Below are 16,679 nucleotides of genomic sequence, written 5' to 3' on the forward strand. Positions count from 1 at the left end.
GCAGGTCCGCTGCGTCTGAGACATCTCTGGAACCTGAAGGGACTGACCGGATAAACAGTTCTCTGCACCCAAATCCCGTGGGAGGGAGAGCTAAACCTTCAGAGAGGCAGACACGCCTGGGAAACCAGAAGAGACTGCACTGTGCGCACATCTCTGACGCCAGAGGAAAACACCAAACGCCATCTGGAACCCTGGTGCACAGAAGCTCCCAGAAAGGGCGGCGCAGATCTTCCTGGTTGGTACCCCCACGGAGAGCTCATAACCAACACCCCACAAGCAAACTTGAGCCTCGGGACCACAGGTAAGACAAACCTTCCTACTCCAAATGACCTGCCTAGTGATCTCAGGACACACACCCACAGGAACAGCTGAAGACCTGTAGATAGGAAAAACTATACGCCCGAAAGCAGAACACTCTGTCCCCATAACTGGCTGAAAGGAAACAGGAAAACAGGTCTACAGCACTCCTCAAACACAGGCTTATAGGACAGTCTAGCCACTGTCAGAAATAGCAGAACAAAGTAACACTAGAGATAATCTGATGGCGAGAGGCAAGCACAGGAAGCCAAGCAACAGAAACCAAGACTACATGGCATCATCAGAGCCCAATTCTCCCACCAAAGCAAACAATGAATATCCAAACACACCAGAAAAGCAAGATCTAGTTTCAAAATCATATTTGATCATGATGCTGGAGGACTTCAGGAAAGATGTGAAGAACTCCCTTAGAGAAACACAGGAAAACATAAATAAACAAGTAGAAACCTACAGAGAGGAATCACAAAAATCCCTGAAAGAATTCCAGGAAAACACAATCAAACATTTGAAGGAATTAAAAATGGAAATAGAAGCAATCAAGAAAGAACACATGGAAACAACCCTGGATATAGAAACCAAAAGAAGAGACAAGGGGCCGTAGATACAAGCTTCACCAACAGAATAGAAGAGATAGAAGAGAGAATCTCAGGAGCAGAAGATTCCAGAGAAATCATCGACTCAACTGTCAAAGATAATGTAAAGCGGAAAAAGCTACTGGTGCAAAACATACAGGAAATCCAGGACTCAATGAGGAGATCAAACCTAAGGATAATAGGTATAGAAGAGAGTGAAGACTCCCAGCTCAAAGGACCAGTAAATATCTTCAACAAAATCATAGAAGAAAACTTCCCTAACCTAAAGAAAGAGATACCCATAACCCATAAGCATACAAGAAGCCTACAGAACTCCAAATAGATTGGACCAGAAAAGAAACTCCTCCCGTCACATAATAGTCAAAACACCAAATGCACAAAATAAAGAAAGAATATTAAAAGCAGCAAGGGAAAATGGTCAAGTAACATATAAAGGCAGACCTATCAGAATCACACCAGACTTTTCCCCAGAGACTATGAAAGCCAGATGATCCTGGACAGATGTCATACAGACCGTAAGAGAACACAACTGCCAGCCCAGGTTAGTGTATCCTGCAAAACTCTCAATTAACATAGATGGAGAAACCAAGATATTCCATGACAAAACCAAATTTACACAATATCTTTCTATAAATCCAGCACTACAAAGGATAATAAATGGTAAAACCCAACATAAGGAGGCAAGCTATACCCTAGAAGAAGCAAGAAACTAATGGTCTTGGCAACAAAACAAAGAGAAGAAAAGCACACAAACATAACCCCATATCCAAATATGAATATAACAGGAAGCAATAATCACTATCCCTTAATATATCTCAACATCAATGGCCTCAATTCCCCAATAAAAAGACATAGATTAACAAACTGGATACGCAACAAGGACCCTGCATTCTGCTGCCTACAGGAAACACACCTCAGAAACAAAGACAGACACTACCTCAGAGTGAAAGACTGGAAAACAACTTTCCAAGCAAATGGTCAGAAGAAGCAAGCTGGAGTAGCCATTCTAATATCAGATAAAATCAATTTTCAACTAAAAGTCATCAAAAAAGATAAGGAAGGACACTTCATATTCATCAAAGGAAAAATCCACCAAGATGAACTCTCAATCCTAAATATCTATGCCCCAAATACAAGGGCACCTACATACGTAAAAGAAACCTTATTAAAGCTCAAAACACACATTGCACCCCACACAATAATGGTAGAGATTTCAACACTCCACTCTCATCAATTTACAGATCATGGAAACAGAAATTAAATAGACGTAGACAGACTAAGAGAAGTCATGAGCCAAATGTACTTAACAGATATTATAGAACATTCTATCCTAAAGCAAAAGGATATACCTTCTTCTCAGCTCCTCATGGTACTTTCTCCAAAATTGACCATATAATTGGTCAAAAAATGGGCCTCAACAGGTACAGAAAGCAATAATCCCATGCGTGATATCAGACGACCATCGCCTAAAGCTGGTGTTCAATAACAATAAGGGAAGAACGCCCACATATATGACCATCGCCTAAAGCTGGTGTTCAATAACAATAAGGGAAGAACGCCCACATATACGTGGAAGTTGAACAATGCTCTACTCAATGATAACCTGGTCAAGGAAGAAATAAAGAAAGAAATTAAAGACTTTTTAGAATTTAATGAAAATGAAGGTAAAACATACCCAAACTTATGGGACACAATGAAAGCTGTGCTAAGAGGAAAACTCATAGCGCTGAGTGCCTGCAGAAAGAAACAGGAAAGAGCATATGTCACCAGCTTGACAGCACACCTAAAATCTCTAGAACAAAAAGAAGCAAATACACCCAGGAGGAGTAGATGGCAGGAAATAATCAAACTCAAAGCTGAAATCAACCAAGTAGAAACAAAAAGGACCATAGAAAGAATCAACAGAACCAAAAGTTGGTTCTTTTAGAAAATCAACAAGATAGATAAAACCTTAGCCAGACTAACGAAAGGACACAGAGAGTGTGTCCAAATTAACAATGCATTAAGCCCCACTTAAAGCATTTAACTACTTTCTTAATCCAAAGTCCCAAAGTTCAAATTCCACCAACAAGTAGCATGGTGAGGCCTATCACAGCCAATACTTTGCTTCCTGGTAGCAATTTGTGTCTCAGACAATGTTCTATTGCTATGAAGAGATCCCATGACAAATCTTATAAATGGAAACATTTAATTGGCAGATTGCTTACAGTTTCAGAGATTTATAGTCCATTGTCTTAATGACAGAGAGCATGGTAGTATGCAGGTAAACAGGGTAACTGAGAGTTCCACATCCACATCTGAAGTTAACAAGAAGACAGAGAGATACTAGGCCTAGCTTAGGTCTTGTAAACCTGAAAGCCCATGACTATTAACACATCACTTCCAACATGTCCATACCTCCTAATAGTGCCACTCCTTGATGAGTAACCATTCAAATCTATAAATGTATGAGGTGAATCTTACATTCTTATTCAAAACACTATGCCGTTTGAATCTAGTTGTCGAGAAGCTACACAGGGTGTGACAGAGATGGAGACATGACAGTCTGGTGTATAATTGTGGGTATTTTAAAAGGTATTGGTTTTTTTTTAACGTAATATGCCTTTTCAAACAGCTATAGAAATGATAGCACATAAATATTTGTAAAGTAACCTAGGGCTAGCAATTCAATGATCAAAAATATTAAATGTATTAAATGTATCTTTTACCAGGTGAGGATTATTCAGAAAGGAGGGGCAGTATAAATTATAACATTGTAGAAACCTCTAGTTAACCTCGTTGAAAACCATACATCAAAATTCCACCATGGAGAAAGAGTATTTCTAAACACAGGGTTGCCCACAACAAGCTTTCATCAAGTTGTCAGGTTTACCTCAGTTTCTAATTGTAATTGAACCCGGAAGTAAATATTTATATGCTGAGCACTTCCAGTTTAATTCCATTGTACAACATGGATTTGGAAGAATGAGTTTCAGAAGAAAACAAATCTTGAGTGAAAGTCTAAGTAACATTCAACTCTCAGTATATTTTCTGTCTAATACTCTTTTCCCAAAGTGAACTTTAGACTCTCAGTGTCACATGACAGCAATTATAATTAAATTTTATACTCATTTCTTATGTAAAAAGGTTGAGAGAAAATAAATTCCTTAGATAAAATTATCACTACATAATTTGTATAACCAAAGACAAAGCATATACATTTCTAATTTAACAAAAACTAAAATAACTACTTGTGTAAACACAAAAGTGCAAGCTTAATATGGTCTCCTGGTAGCAAATATCTTTGGGGAATACCATCTTAATCAAACTTAATATTAAAAGAATTAAAAAATAAAAATTCCTATAATGGATATCTTAAAATACATATATTTAAAATTCAGCCAAGTGGCTAAATTCAATATGCATATTATTCTATGCAAAAATGTTTATAATTTCTGCCATTAAAATCCTTACCATTAAGGATACAACAACTAGAAAGCCATATTACTGGTGTCTCAGAAAACTCTTTAAAACAAAGGAAGAGCACATGTAGTCTTTCTCAGCAGTAAAACAAACACGTAAGAGCAATAAAGTGAGATGATTTGTCCTCAATTATTCATCTTTTCATACATACATACATACATCGATACATACATGCATATATACACATATACACTAATACTACTGTTTCCATTCTTTGGCATGTATCAAAGAGAAGTTCTGTTATATTGAATTACTAATCAAATACTTTGAGGGGGTTGTTACAAGTTAGAATATGTTATTAGCTTTTTATTATTTTAACCACTGGATTCTACTCTGAGTATAATTTAAAGATAAAATATAGAATTATATTTTAAATATAATTCTGAAAGTCATGCACATGAGAAAACAGACTGACCATCAATTCCATGTAACCTGTGTACTGTGCACTACTGAGAAGTGATCCATTTGCTGTCTTGTTAGAGATATTTCAAGTGTACATAGTTGCTTCTCTTGAGACAGAATTGGTCTTTATAGAAATAACCTACTGAAGGGGTTAGGTTCTATGTCATGGCAATAATCCTTAACATGTTGAAATAAGTAATTTTTAATGATAAAAGTAACTTATAAGCCTTTAGGTAGGCAGTAACATTTTTTTCAGGAATAGTAATATTAAAGCAGAGATTGTAATCTGAGATACAAACCTCTCTCTCTCTCTCTCTCTCTCTCTCTCTCTCTCTCACACACACACACACACACACACACACACACACACACACAAGGATTATTCATTCCTGAGAATTCTATTTGAAATCCTCACAGCAAACTATATTTCTCCTGAAATGTAGGCTTTTACTTTCAGAACATATGTGATTTTACCAGTAGGATTACATAATACAAAAGTGTAGCATGTTGATGTTCATTATTATTGACATTGCTTTCATTTTATTAACAATGTGGAAATCATTTAATCTATTGCTTCATAAATATAAGGCAGTTTGATATATGCTCATGAACATTTTACAAAACATTATATCTTAAAAATTACAAAAGAATTGTGGATAGTAGGTAGCTTCAGGAAATCAAACACTGTTAAGCAACTTAACTGCTCTGTTATTTTTAACCATAGATGCACAATTTCAAACAATAACATTTGAATTTCAAAATTGCTATGGAAAGCAAAAATCATGAAATGATATTTAAAAGTTTTACAATTTTTAAATATTTCTTTCTTGGGGTTTTGAGGCAGGGTACTAATCCATGTCCCATCGCGACTTGGACTTCAGATATAACCCAGTTTAGATTAAAAGTCCTGGCAAACCCCCTACACCATCATCTTAAGTTTAGAGATTACTGACATGAACCACAATGCCTAGTTTGAAGTCTTAAAGTAATATTTGAAAAGTATCTAATTACTTTGCTTGTACCTAGTTAAATAAACATAATTAAGCAACCCCATGTGAATTCCATGCTTTTTGTATTATTAACTATCATGTGTGTTATGCATTTTATGAAATACTTTAGGGTTTTAAAAGTTTGTTCTACCTTGTATCCTAGACCCAAAAAGACAAATGTTATATAGATTTTCTTTTGTGTGTATGATAACGTTTAACCCCTTGATAGGCATGCTGCTACAATCTTTATAACCATAGATGGTATGAAAATTATGCAGGACTAAAAGAGAGAGAAGGTTCTCCCATGGAAGGAAATAAAATGTACAGTTATGGAGAGACACAGGGAAGAATGGAGTGAGAAGGTTAAGAGGAGAGGGGAGGGAGGAGAGTAATAATGTGAAGAGTATGGGTAGGAGCATCTAGCACTACGGGCCATTTGAGAGGGCAACAGGAAACCTGATAAGATGGAAACTTCTAAAAATATATGCACATAAAAGGAAATCTAAATGAAGTTGCCAACTAATGGGGGAGACAATGTCCTAACAACATATCATTTGCTACCAAGGGAAAAATCCAGAGCCAGGAACGGGTTACATCTAATTAAATTTTTGGTCAAAGAGGTCCTATGGAAATTTCCAAACAACTCATACTATTACCAAGGCTATCGTTTGCGCTCCACAAACAATAGTAAGACCCTATTGTTGAGTAGCACATATATACCACACTGAACGTGAAAAATTCAAGCTGGTTCCATCACCCCTGCTGACTAATGTTCATGGGAAATCCTAATGACTTCAAGTACTAGACTGACTGCTCCCTGAGGAGAAAGGTATCTACCAATCCATCTACAAACCCTTCAATCTACAATGATGTCCAGCCTTCATGATATGCTGCTGCGATGGTGGCACAAACATGTGGCAGTAACCAACTACCCTCCTAATCCACAAGATGGGACCCATGCCAGACACTACTTGTGAGACCAATAAACTGAGAGTAGGAAAAAAATTATTACTCTTATTCTAATAAAGGAACCTACCAATAAAATGACTCCCAAGTATATGCTGTTATACCCATGGATCAGTGCCTTGTTCAACCACCATCTTAGAAACTTTTTTTTTATAGTAGATGGGAACTAACACTGAGGCCTACAAAAGGATAATGCAGAGAATATAAGATTCTAGAACTCTCAGTCCTAATTATATATTTTCACTAAATCCCTGTCCTCGGTCCCCAGGAAACTATGCTGAAGAGGAAGCAGAAAGATTTCAAGATAGATAAGGGATGGATAAGACCTAGAAAACTGTCTTCCAGATACAACAGGACTGATAAACATATGAATAGAGCCTGCCTAGGTTCAAGACCCATAGGATTCCAATGGCGAGAGGGGGAAGTGGACTCAAGTCTCTATTACTAACCAATAAGCTGTCTTCAATTGGCATCACCTTGCAAAGAAAAAGTCATTTTTTTCAACGGAATCTTACTAGAAATATTAACCACATTAAGGACAGTCCACATGTTCAGCAGTAGAGGGACAATTCACAGTGAACAAAATCATATATTTGTAGTTTTTTTTTTTTCATGTTCTTTTTGGGGAGGCATTTTCTGTTTATTGGAGTTTTGCTTATACATTATGGTTTCTAATGGGTTTTGGTTTTATTTTTTGTATGTGCGTTTCTTGTGTTTTTATTTGTTTTGCATTTAAAATGTTTTTTGTTTCTTGCTTTAATTGCTTCCCTATTGTTTGTTTGTTGTTTTCTCAAAAGAAAGATTTTTGAAGAAAATCTAGGTTTTGAAATTCTAGGTTTTGAAGAAGTGGGGAGGATCTGTGAGGGCTTAGGAAGAGGGAATACATTGTATGAAATTTTATTTTCAATAAAATATATAGAATTTTACAGCTATCATCCCTTAATTCAGAATAAATTCAATATACATTGTATTATTATTGTCAACAACTAAAACCAGCTAAATAGAAACTAATGATGGCCCGGAAGCACCAGAGACCTGAGAAGTCTCACGGTTGCTAATGAATTGATTCTGTATTAGTGTCAGGCTGGACTCAGCCAACTCTTGCCATACTTTCTAGAGGAAAACAAATCATTAGGCCGAGGTTGTCACTCTATGGTGAAGCACATTCTTAGCATCTTCTGGGGTCTGAGCCTAATCTCAGCACCAATAAAAAACCAAAAAAATATAATAAGAAACAAAAAGCTATGCATTTTGTAATAATATTCAAATATTTCTATAAGAAAAGAACAGAACTCATAACTTTTGTCCAGACGAGTCATCTCATTTTTTTTCTCATTTGATTCATCAGTCAAATGTTAGTTTCTAAGTATCTGGTATCTTGCTTCACCCCAGGTGCACCTAACACATAAGTCCATTGTTTTTGGAGACATTTTCATTTTTAAACTAATATTTAAAAGCTTTTGATAAAGTAACAATTGAGCATTTAGATTTTTGCCTCAGTATGTTACACATCATCTGGAAAACAAATATTTCAGAGTCAGAAGCAATAACAGAAGTTTCTTGGTAGGACTCATGAGAATGAGATTGAAGATTTAAATATGGAGCTGTTACTTCCCTGCAGCTATTCCTGGAACAGCTCTTCATGCTGATTTGCTCGTTATAGGAGTGGTCACAGAGAAGGAGAGAATCCCTACACTGTGAATGATAGTTTTTGTATTTTCTGTATGCAATGTTCACATTGCAGTCTTTCAAAAATGTACTTGCAGTAAGGCATGCATATGGAGATGAAGTATTTATCACAAGGGCTCTAATTCATTGTTGGACGAGGAAAGTAACATCATGTTATAGAAATGTGCTAGGAATGGTAAGGCTGTCTGTGTGAAGCTGGTACAGCAGAGAGAGATAAACATCAATGTAGAGGTGATATGGTTTTTGGATTCTGAGGCTAGTTCAATGAAGCACATGACATTTGCTTAAGTAATCATTTCTGACATTTGTGAAGAGATATTAATTAAGGAATAGACTCTAAAACCATCTTCTTAAAGGAGGAATTGATCATCTATCCTTCATCTGTGCAGTTGCTTAAGTGTCTTAATTGTTATAAATCTTTCAAAAATATCTACTTCATGCTACTGGAAACTTGATGTGTATCAAAGAAATCAAATGAAATTACAGAACTATAGCTTAAAAACATCATCCAACATTTAACTAGGTCCAAACAGAACCCATGTCTCAACCACATTTCACTATGCTCCTTCAAGCACGTTACCTTTTAAGGTGTGTGGACACAGATTCAACCTTCATGAATTGAAAAAACTTTGTTATGTATTCAGTTTCATCACTCCCCCATTAAGTGCCTTTATTTTTACAGCTGTAGATAGTCTCTGAGGAAACGTGCTTACTGTGCATGGTAACTCATCTGGTCAATGGTAGTAAAGACTATTTATTCTAGAGTACCTGACTTATGTAAAACTGATGTATTAACAACTCTATTATGCATCTATGGCTTCGGAAAAGACAAAAAAGACAAACAAGAGACACAATCCAAAGAAGTAAACTTGGTTTATAAGCAAGTTTATAGAACTCCTTTAATCAAGGCCCTTTAGTGAGATTTATTTCTTTTACCACATTTCTATGTAATCATGACCCCGTTTCTATTTGAATAAACCCCATACCAGCAATGATCTTTCTTCTATTGGGAGGAATATTTCCTCCCAGAAGCTTTTACTATTTGACCATCCAGGGAAATAATACGATAACTTTTGTATTTCTTCAACTGACTAGAACATTATTCCTTAGAACAAAAATATAGGATTAGGGCAAATATGATTCAAAACATTTAAAAAATGTGATCACTAACTTCAAAGTAAATTATATACTATTCATTTGCACACAGTTTGACTCCATGTAATTTCTGTCCCAATATATTTTATGAAACCAATGCTTTACATATATCCACCTGTTGTCTGTAGAAGAATTTTAATTAGCAGCATAGCTGCTGTGTCAAGGGATCACATCCAAAGACCTTCTAGGTGATCTATGTGATCTAATTGGAATGACACATGTTTAATTGCTCTGGCTGGAATACAGACACAGTCTTTGTGCAAATCTTTAATAATGTAGGTAAGGTTAGTTTGTAGAAGGAAGCATCCATATTTGAAAGTGATATCTAATTGAGGGACAGACAAAGTGAGCAATCAGAAAGATTTTACAGAATCAGTCAGAGATACAATATGCCCAACTCACATGAGAAGAGCAGAGGAGAGACAAAATAAGAGAGCAATATGCAGAGAGAGAGAGAGAGAGAGAGAGAGAGAGAGAGAGAGAGAGAGAGAGAGAGAGAGAGAAAGAGAGACAGAGAGAGACAGAGAGAGAGAGAGAGAAAGAAAGAGAGACAGAGAGAGACAGAGAGAGAGAGAGAGACAGAGAGAGAGAGAGAGAGAGCGCAGTGAGTGCAGGTCAATTGAATTCAAGCATTGCAATGGAGTTCTGCTGCACTCAGTGCAATTCTAAGCAGTTGGGTTCCTGCAGTATGTAAGAATCCAAGAGAAGTGATTTTTAATTATTAATCTTGGAGAGTTTTGAGCCAAATTGCCTGAGTTGAGCCAGCCAGCCAGAGTTCAGAAAAACCAGAAAGGGTAAGGTTATTCAGCAGTAGGCCTCTGAGAAGACAATTACAACTGGGAAATAAAAGTTACTTTTATAAATATCATTTAAGCCAGAGGTGGAGACCTTGGTAGTCAGCAGGATAAACATATAGGCAGTTAAAAGAGTTCAATTGTATATGTTCTAACTTGTTGCTCTTTTAATATTTCAAAGTGAGTTAAGTATCTTTATTTTACCAATCTTAAACTAACCATGTACAATTGGAGACAGTTGTAAAATATAGCCTTCTAGTAATTAAGCGCCTAGAAATTTTTCACTCAAAAGAAACAAAAGTAATTAAATAAAACCAAAAGATCATAATTGAGTGACAGTTTTTGCAGACATTTTTCATTATATGCAACATTTTTAGAAGTAGAACAAATGACACACAAGAGTCTGACAAGTGTTAAAGATCCTCTATGTAATTCTAGCATAGATATGCTTTTAAATGCCATAAATAAAAGAAAACAGAGCCCCCAAATTTGTCATTTTAAAATTAAGACATTTCTTTTATCATAAACAATAATAATCATATAAAATGTATATAATACAAACTAGAATGAAGGTACACACGTGTGTGTGTGTGTGTGTGTGTGAGTGTGTGTGTGTGTGTGTGTGTGTGTGTGTGTGTATGTGTGGTGCAGGCAAAATTTGTCATTAGACATAATTGTTCCCTGAGCAATTATAGATGTAACAACATAGACGTATTTCAATTAATAAATTACTATTTTGTTAATATTCTATAGCATAGTTTATAGATTGGACCTATACTTATTATAGTTGTATGCTATTATTTAAAAAAAAACACCAAGTGGAAGAAGCAGGCACATTCTCATAGACCAAACACCTCCCAGGGGTTCCTTTTCATTTGGTTTGGTGAATTCTGCTTCTGTTCTTGCTGTTTGTGGGTTTGTTGATGTGTTGGATTCTGTCAACTTGACACAGAATAGAGTCAATTGGAGGGTGAAACCTCAACTAATAAAATTTCTTTGTACGATGCAGTTATAGGGGATTTCCTTAATTAGTGATTGATGGAGGAGGGCCCAGCCCTTTGTAGGTGGTACCATCCTTGGGCTGGTGATTATGCTTTCTATAGGAAATCAGGCTGAGCAAATCATGAGAAGTAAGCCATGCAAGCAACACTCTCCCACAATGTCTGAGTCTGTGTGCATGAGATGCTACCTCCTGCTCCCTGCAGTTGAAGTTACTGTCCTGACTTCCTTTGATGATGAACAGTGATGGAAATATAAAACTTTCCTCCCTTAGTTGCTTTGGTGATGGTGTTTCCTCATAGCGATAGTAACCCAAATTAAGATAGTGAACCTGGTTCAGATATGGTCCTGCGCTTCCTATTTTAGCCATGGCTGCCCTTGAACTAAGGATATTCTGGTATTAGTTTTGGAGGGCTGTGATGACTAGCTTTTATCACTTTATCTTTCTAGATTTTTCAAACTCTGTACATGAAAATTTTACTCACTCTTCTCAGTGAATCATTTTACTAGAGAATCCATACATATAATCTTGATAATCAAATCATTTCAATAAATCATTAAAATTCAAAATATATGTGCCTTTCTTGACTATAAAAGGTAATTTAATTGAAGCTTTACAGAGCATGAGTATTTTCAATAATGTTTTAAAAATCTGAAATAACTTTGTAAAGGGGATTGATTCAGACTAATTCACTTCCTCTCCATGTAGATTGACAGATCAACATCAAACCCATCAACAATTTTTTAGCCTCAAAAGCAGGTTATTAAAAATAGGAATAAAATATACCATGTTCTCTCAGTGTGCTGGCCACATTTTTAACTGACTTGTATTAATTATTTAGTTTCAATAGTATCTTCATGAATTTACTCTCATTATCTACAACATCAATGGGAGAACTGGAACACAGGATGTTCCTTTCCTTCTCCAAGGTCACATACCTCCTAAATGGGTTCTAAATGCAGGAAGCCTGGTTCCTGTCTCACCTCCACTACTTATCAATATCCTCCGTCCTTTAAACACCAGTGTTAACTCACAGCAGAGTCTCATCTGTCTTCCATTCTTCATAAAAGATGTAAAGTCTGGTTCTTTGTGTACCAATCTCAAGATATACTGATCTGAAACCAAGCTTCCCAGAGTTCTCAAAATGAGAGAGGACTTCAGTAAAACAGCTCAGGGTCCAAAGACATGCCTTCTAGGTTTACTGACAGTATAAGGAGACCGTTGGCCCCACAGCTTCTAAATGAAGGATTATGGACCACAGGCAGAAATTATACCTCTCTCCCTGTTTCCCTTTTTATAAAATGGAGACAATGGTGGTGGTAACAGCAGTACCCACACTGCACATGTGGGACCCATAGAATTCTGTCTCTCAGTGTATTACAGAAAACACTTTCTGGGTTTTTATTATTGTTACAATTCAGCAGCTTTATATGACCCCTCAGTGAACAACTCTTTGAGTAGAGGAAATCTTTTTATTCATTCAGAAAGACACTATTTGGGTAGATCTACTTGCTTTGTAAAGGTTGAATCAATCCAATTGCTGTTCAGGAGAATCTGTGTGAGTCTGTTTGTTCTCATTAGCCCATGTCAAGGCTAGCTAATTCCAGATTGTTTTGAGACACCAGGGACACTGAGGAGATTCCCAGAATGCAAATTGTCTTGTGCTAGATGCCCTTGAAAATCAGCACTTTTGTTTCCTGGGCCTCTGCCTAACCTAAAACTGCTTATATAGGAACCAATAAAGGATTTTTCAGGCAGCTGTTGCATGGTTGGAAAAGGTGCTCACAGACTTCTCAGCTGCATGGGGTAGATGGAATAAGGGGCTGGGAAAGACTCCAGTAATATCCAGAGTCCTGGAATTTTGAGACCTTGTCAAAGATCTTTCACTCAAGGTAATTACCAAAGGGTCCTGGTCATAACCATCCAGAGGACACCAGACACCAAAGAAACCTTCATTATGGATAGCATGGTTTCTGCAACAAATGATTATCCATCTTCTTAATTTCCAAATATAAACCTTAGCTTAATGGTTCCAGAGTAACCGTACCTGCTCCATACACATATACCTGCTCTAACCTTGCCCACAATTTTCATCCCAGAGATGCAGGGATGGTTCAATATATGAAAATACATCCGGCTGGAGAGATGGCTCAGCGGTTAAGAGAATCCGACTACTCTTCCAGAGTCCTGAGTTCAATTCCGAGCAACCACATGGTGGCTCACAATCATCTGTAAAGAGATCCGATGCCCTCTTCTGGTGTATCTGAAGACAGCTACAGTGTACTTATATATAATAAATGAATAAATCTTTAAAAAAAAGAAAATCCATCAACATAATCCACTATATAAACAGAACTCAAAGAAAAACCCCACATCATTATGTCATTAGATGCTGAAAAATTCTTTGACAAAATACTACACCCCTTCATGTTGAAAGTCCTGGAGAGGTTACTAATTAATGGCATATACTGAAACATAATGAATGCAATATACAGCAAACCAACAGCCAACATCAAATTAAATGGAGAGAAACTAGAAGCAATCCTCCTAAAATCCAGGACAAGGCAAAGTTGCCCATTCTCTCCCTATTTATTCAACATAATACTCAACATTCTAGCAAGAGCAATTAGACAACAAAAGGAGATCAAGTGAATACAGATTTGAAAGGAAGAAGTCAAAGTGCCACTATTTGTAGATGACATGATTGTACATAGACGATACCCAAATTTCCACCAGAGAATGACTACAATGGATAAACAACTTCAGCAAAGTGCAGAATATAAAATTAACTCAAACAAACCAGTAACTCTCTTTTATATATATGATAAACAGGCTGAGAAAGAAAACAGAGAAACAACACTCTTCACAATAGTCACAAATAATATAAAATATTTTGGTGCAACTCTTACCAAGCAAGTGAAAGATCTGAATGACAAGAACTTCAAATCCCTGAAAAAAGAAATCGAAGAAGACCTCAGAAGATAGAAGATCTCCCATGCACATAGATTGGCAGGATTAAATTATCAGAATGCACGAGACAGTTTATTTCCTAACAATATAAACCAGAAGTACATTTTATATATGATCATTTTGGTGACAGAATTCAAGTTTATTTATGGAAAATGTATCAGAATTTAACATGTACGAGGAAAAAGTGTATTTTCATGAAATTGGAGTCCACAAAGAAATAAGGTGCATGCATACATGAAGTTTATGCCTATGAAATGATGTTGGTTCCCTTAGAATTTACAGCAGAGGGTTTCTGGATAAGTCACAGCACTTTAAGTCACCATGGTTGTTTGATTTGATGCTTCCTCCTTTGAAACAGTGGTTAAGAGCACTAGACACTCATGCAGGGGACTGGGGTTTGAGTCCTAGCACCCACGTGGTAGCTCATGATAGTCAGTAACTTAAGTTCAGCTGATTCAATGCCATCTTCTTGCCTCTGTGGGTACATGCATTCATCCAGCGAAAACACCCATGCACAAATAAAAATAAATTTAAGAAAGAAAGATAGACAATTATAGGAAAGAAAACAATAATCACAAATTAGTGAACCCACATTAGTCGGCCCTGAGAATGCAGGTAGTGAGTTTTCTAAGTGACTACAGAGAACTGGGTGTGGATTTTGATTCTATCCCTTCATACTAATGGCGGTTAAAGTTAATTACTCTTTTGGGTTTCAATAAAACCACAAACAAAGCATAAAATTATTTTCCTGAGGCTCTACGGGAGAATTTTACAACAGTGGTTGTCAACTACTACATAGCACAAATCTGGGTACCTGATTGTTCACAACATGTTGGTCATTGATGAAACCACCAAATACCACCTACAATGTATTCTGCTAACTCTACCTACTTGCTAGGAATGACAAGCAATTTCCCAAAATGGGAGTAAAAATGAAACAAAATGTTATTTTCAAACATTGTAGCACTATTCCTTCAGCCTGGTAGCCTGAGACAGAGCTCTGTCCTGGGTTTGGAAAATATATGAATAGTTGAAGAGCTTAGGACAAAGAAACCATTAATTTTATCTCCTCAAAGTACATCCTTGGTAATGTGCTTTACAACTTACAAAACTTTAACATACAAACAAAAGGCTCCCATCCTTAAGACACCGAGATAAACCAATCTAGGACAAAGGGCAGTGCTGAAGCAACTATGTTTCCAATGTCTTCCTGGACAGCAGCTTCTCTGATACTTTCTAACTTTTTCTGTCATCCCATTCTCCTGTACTTTTAAATGCTGGTAGGAGCAAAGACTCTCAGAATCCAGCAATGAAGAATGACTTGATATTTGACATACTTACTTCATCTGGAACAATCAAAAGTTACAACTATGTAGTCTTGCTTTCAAAAATAATTTGAGCATGTTTTTATGATTTTATATTTGTCTTTTACTTCTTGTTATGAGCTCCTTTCCTCATAATTGTCTTTTTCTCCTGCCACCAAATCCCTCTTCTTGAGTCTTCCTCCTGAGTGTGTGTGTGTGTGTGTGTGTGTGTGTGTGTGTGTGTCCCACTGAATTTAATTAGGGTAGCTGGCAGAAGCTTGGGTGGAAACTGTTGATTAATTGAGAGCAATATACAAGTAACTACATCATTGAAGATGCAGACTGTTTTTTTTCCTTGACTGTGAAACTAGAAAACAATTAAATTAATATTTTTTGACTCAGATTTTATTCCATTTAATTTTTTATCAAATCTTTGTAATCTAGGTAGATTAGATCATTAACTTTTGTTTTGTTTCAACTTTTGAAGATGAAGAAACTCAATTTCAGAGAGCTCAAACAATGCTCTAAGGTCACATATTGGTTCTGCTTTAGAAATCATATTCATTTTTGTTTCTTCCCAACTTCACCCCACAGATCAGTGATTTCCACGGTGGAAGGAGTATTGTTGAGTATGGACACAGTAACTAAATAGTGTCAGCTTTAAACAACAAGCAACAACAACAACAACTGGATCCCACAGAATCATAATGTCTAGAGAACCAGAAAGTCAGATTTTCAACATCACTTGCCTTGATCTGTGTTTGTGGTAAAGTATAAGAGAGACACTATCCAACAGACACTGTAAGACTTCTGGAGGCTTAAATAATAATTTCATTACTTTTAATCAATAAGATTTGAATAACTCTAGACATTAAATACAAGTAAAAATGACTTAATTCCAGGTAAGGCAAGAAAAAAAGCCAAGAAGCAGGGTAACAAAAATGAGCCTGTTGGAAAAGTGACTTGGCTTTAAACAGGATCTACATACTATAATTAAGGTAAAAATAAGTCTTTGGAAAAGGTTTTATTCTGACAGC

This window comes from Rattus norvegicus, chromosome 5, assembly GCF_036323735.1.
Source record: "Rattus norvegicus strain BN/NHsdMcwi chromosome 5, GRCr8, whole genome shotgun sequence".
NCBI lineage: Eukaryota > Metazoa > Chordata > Mammalia > Rodentia > Muridae > Rattus > Rattus norvegicus.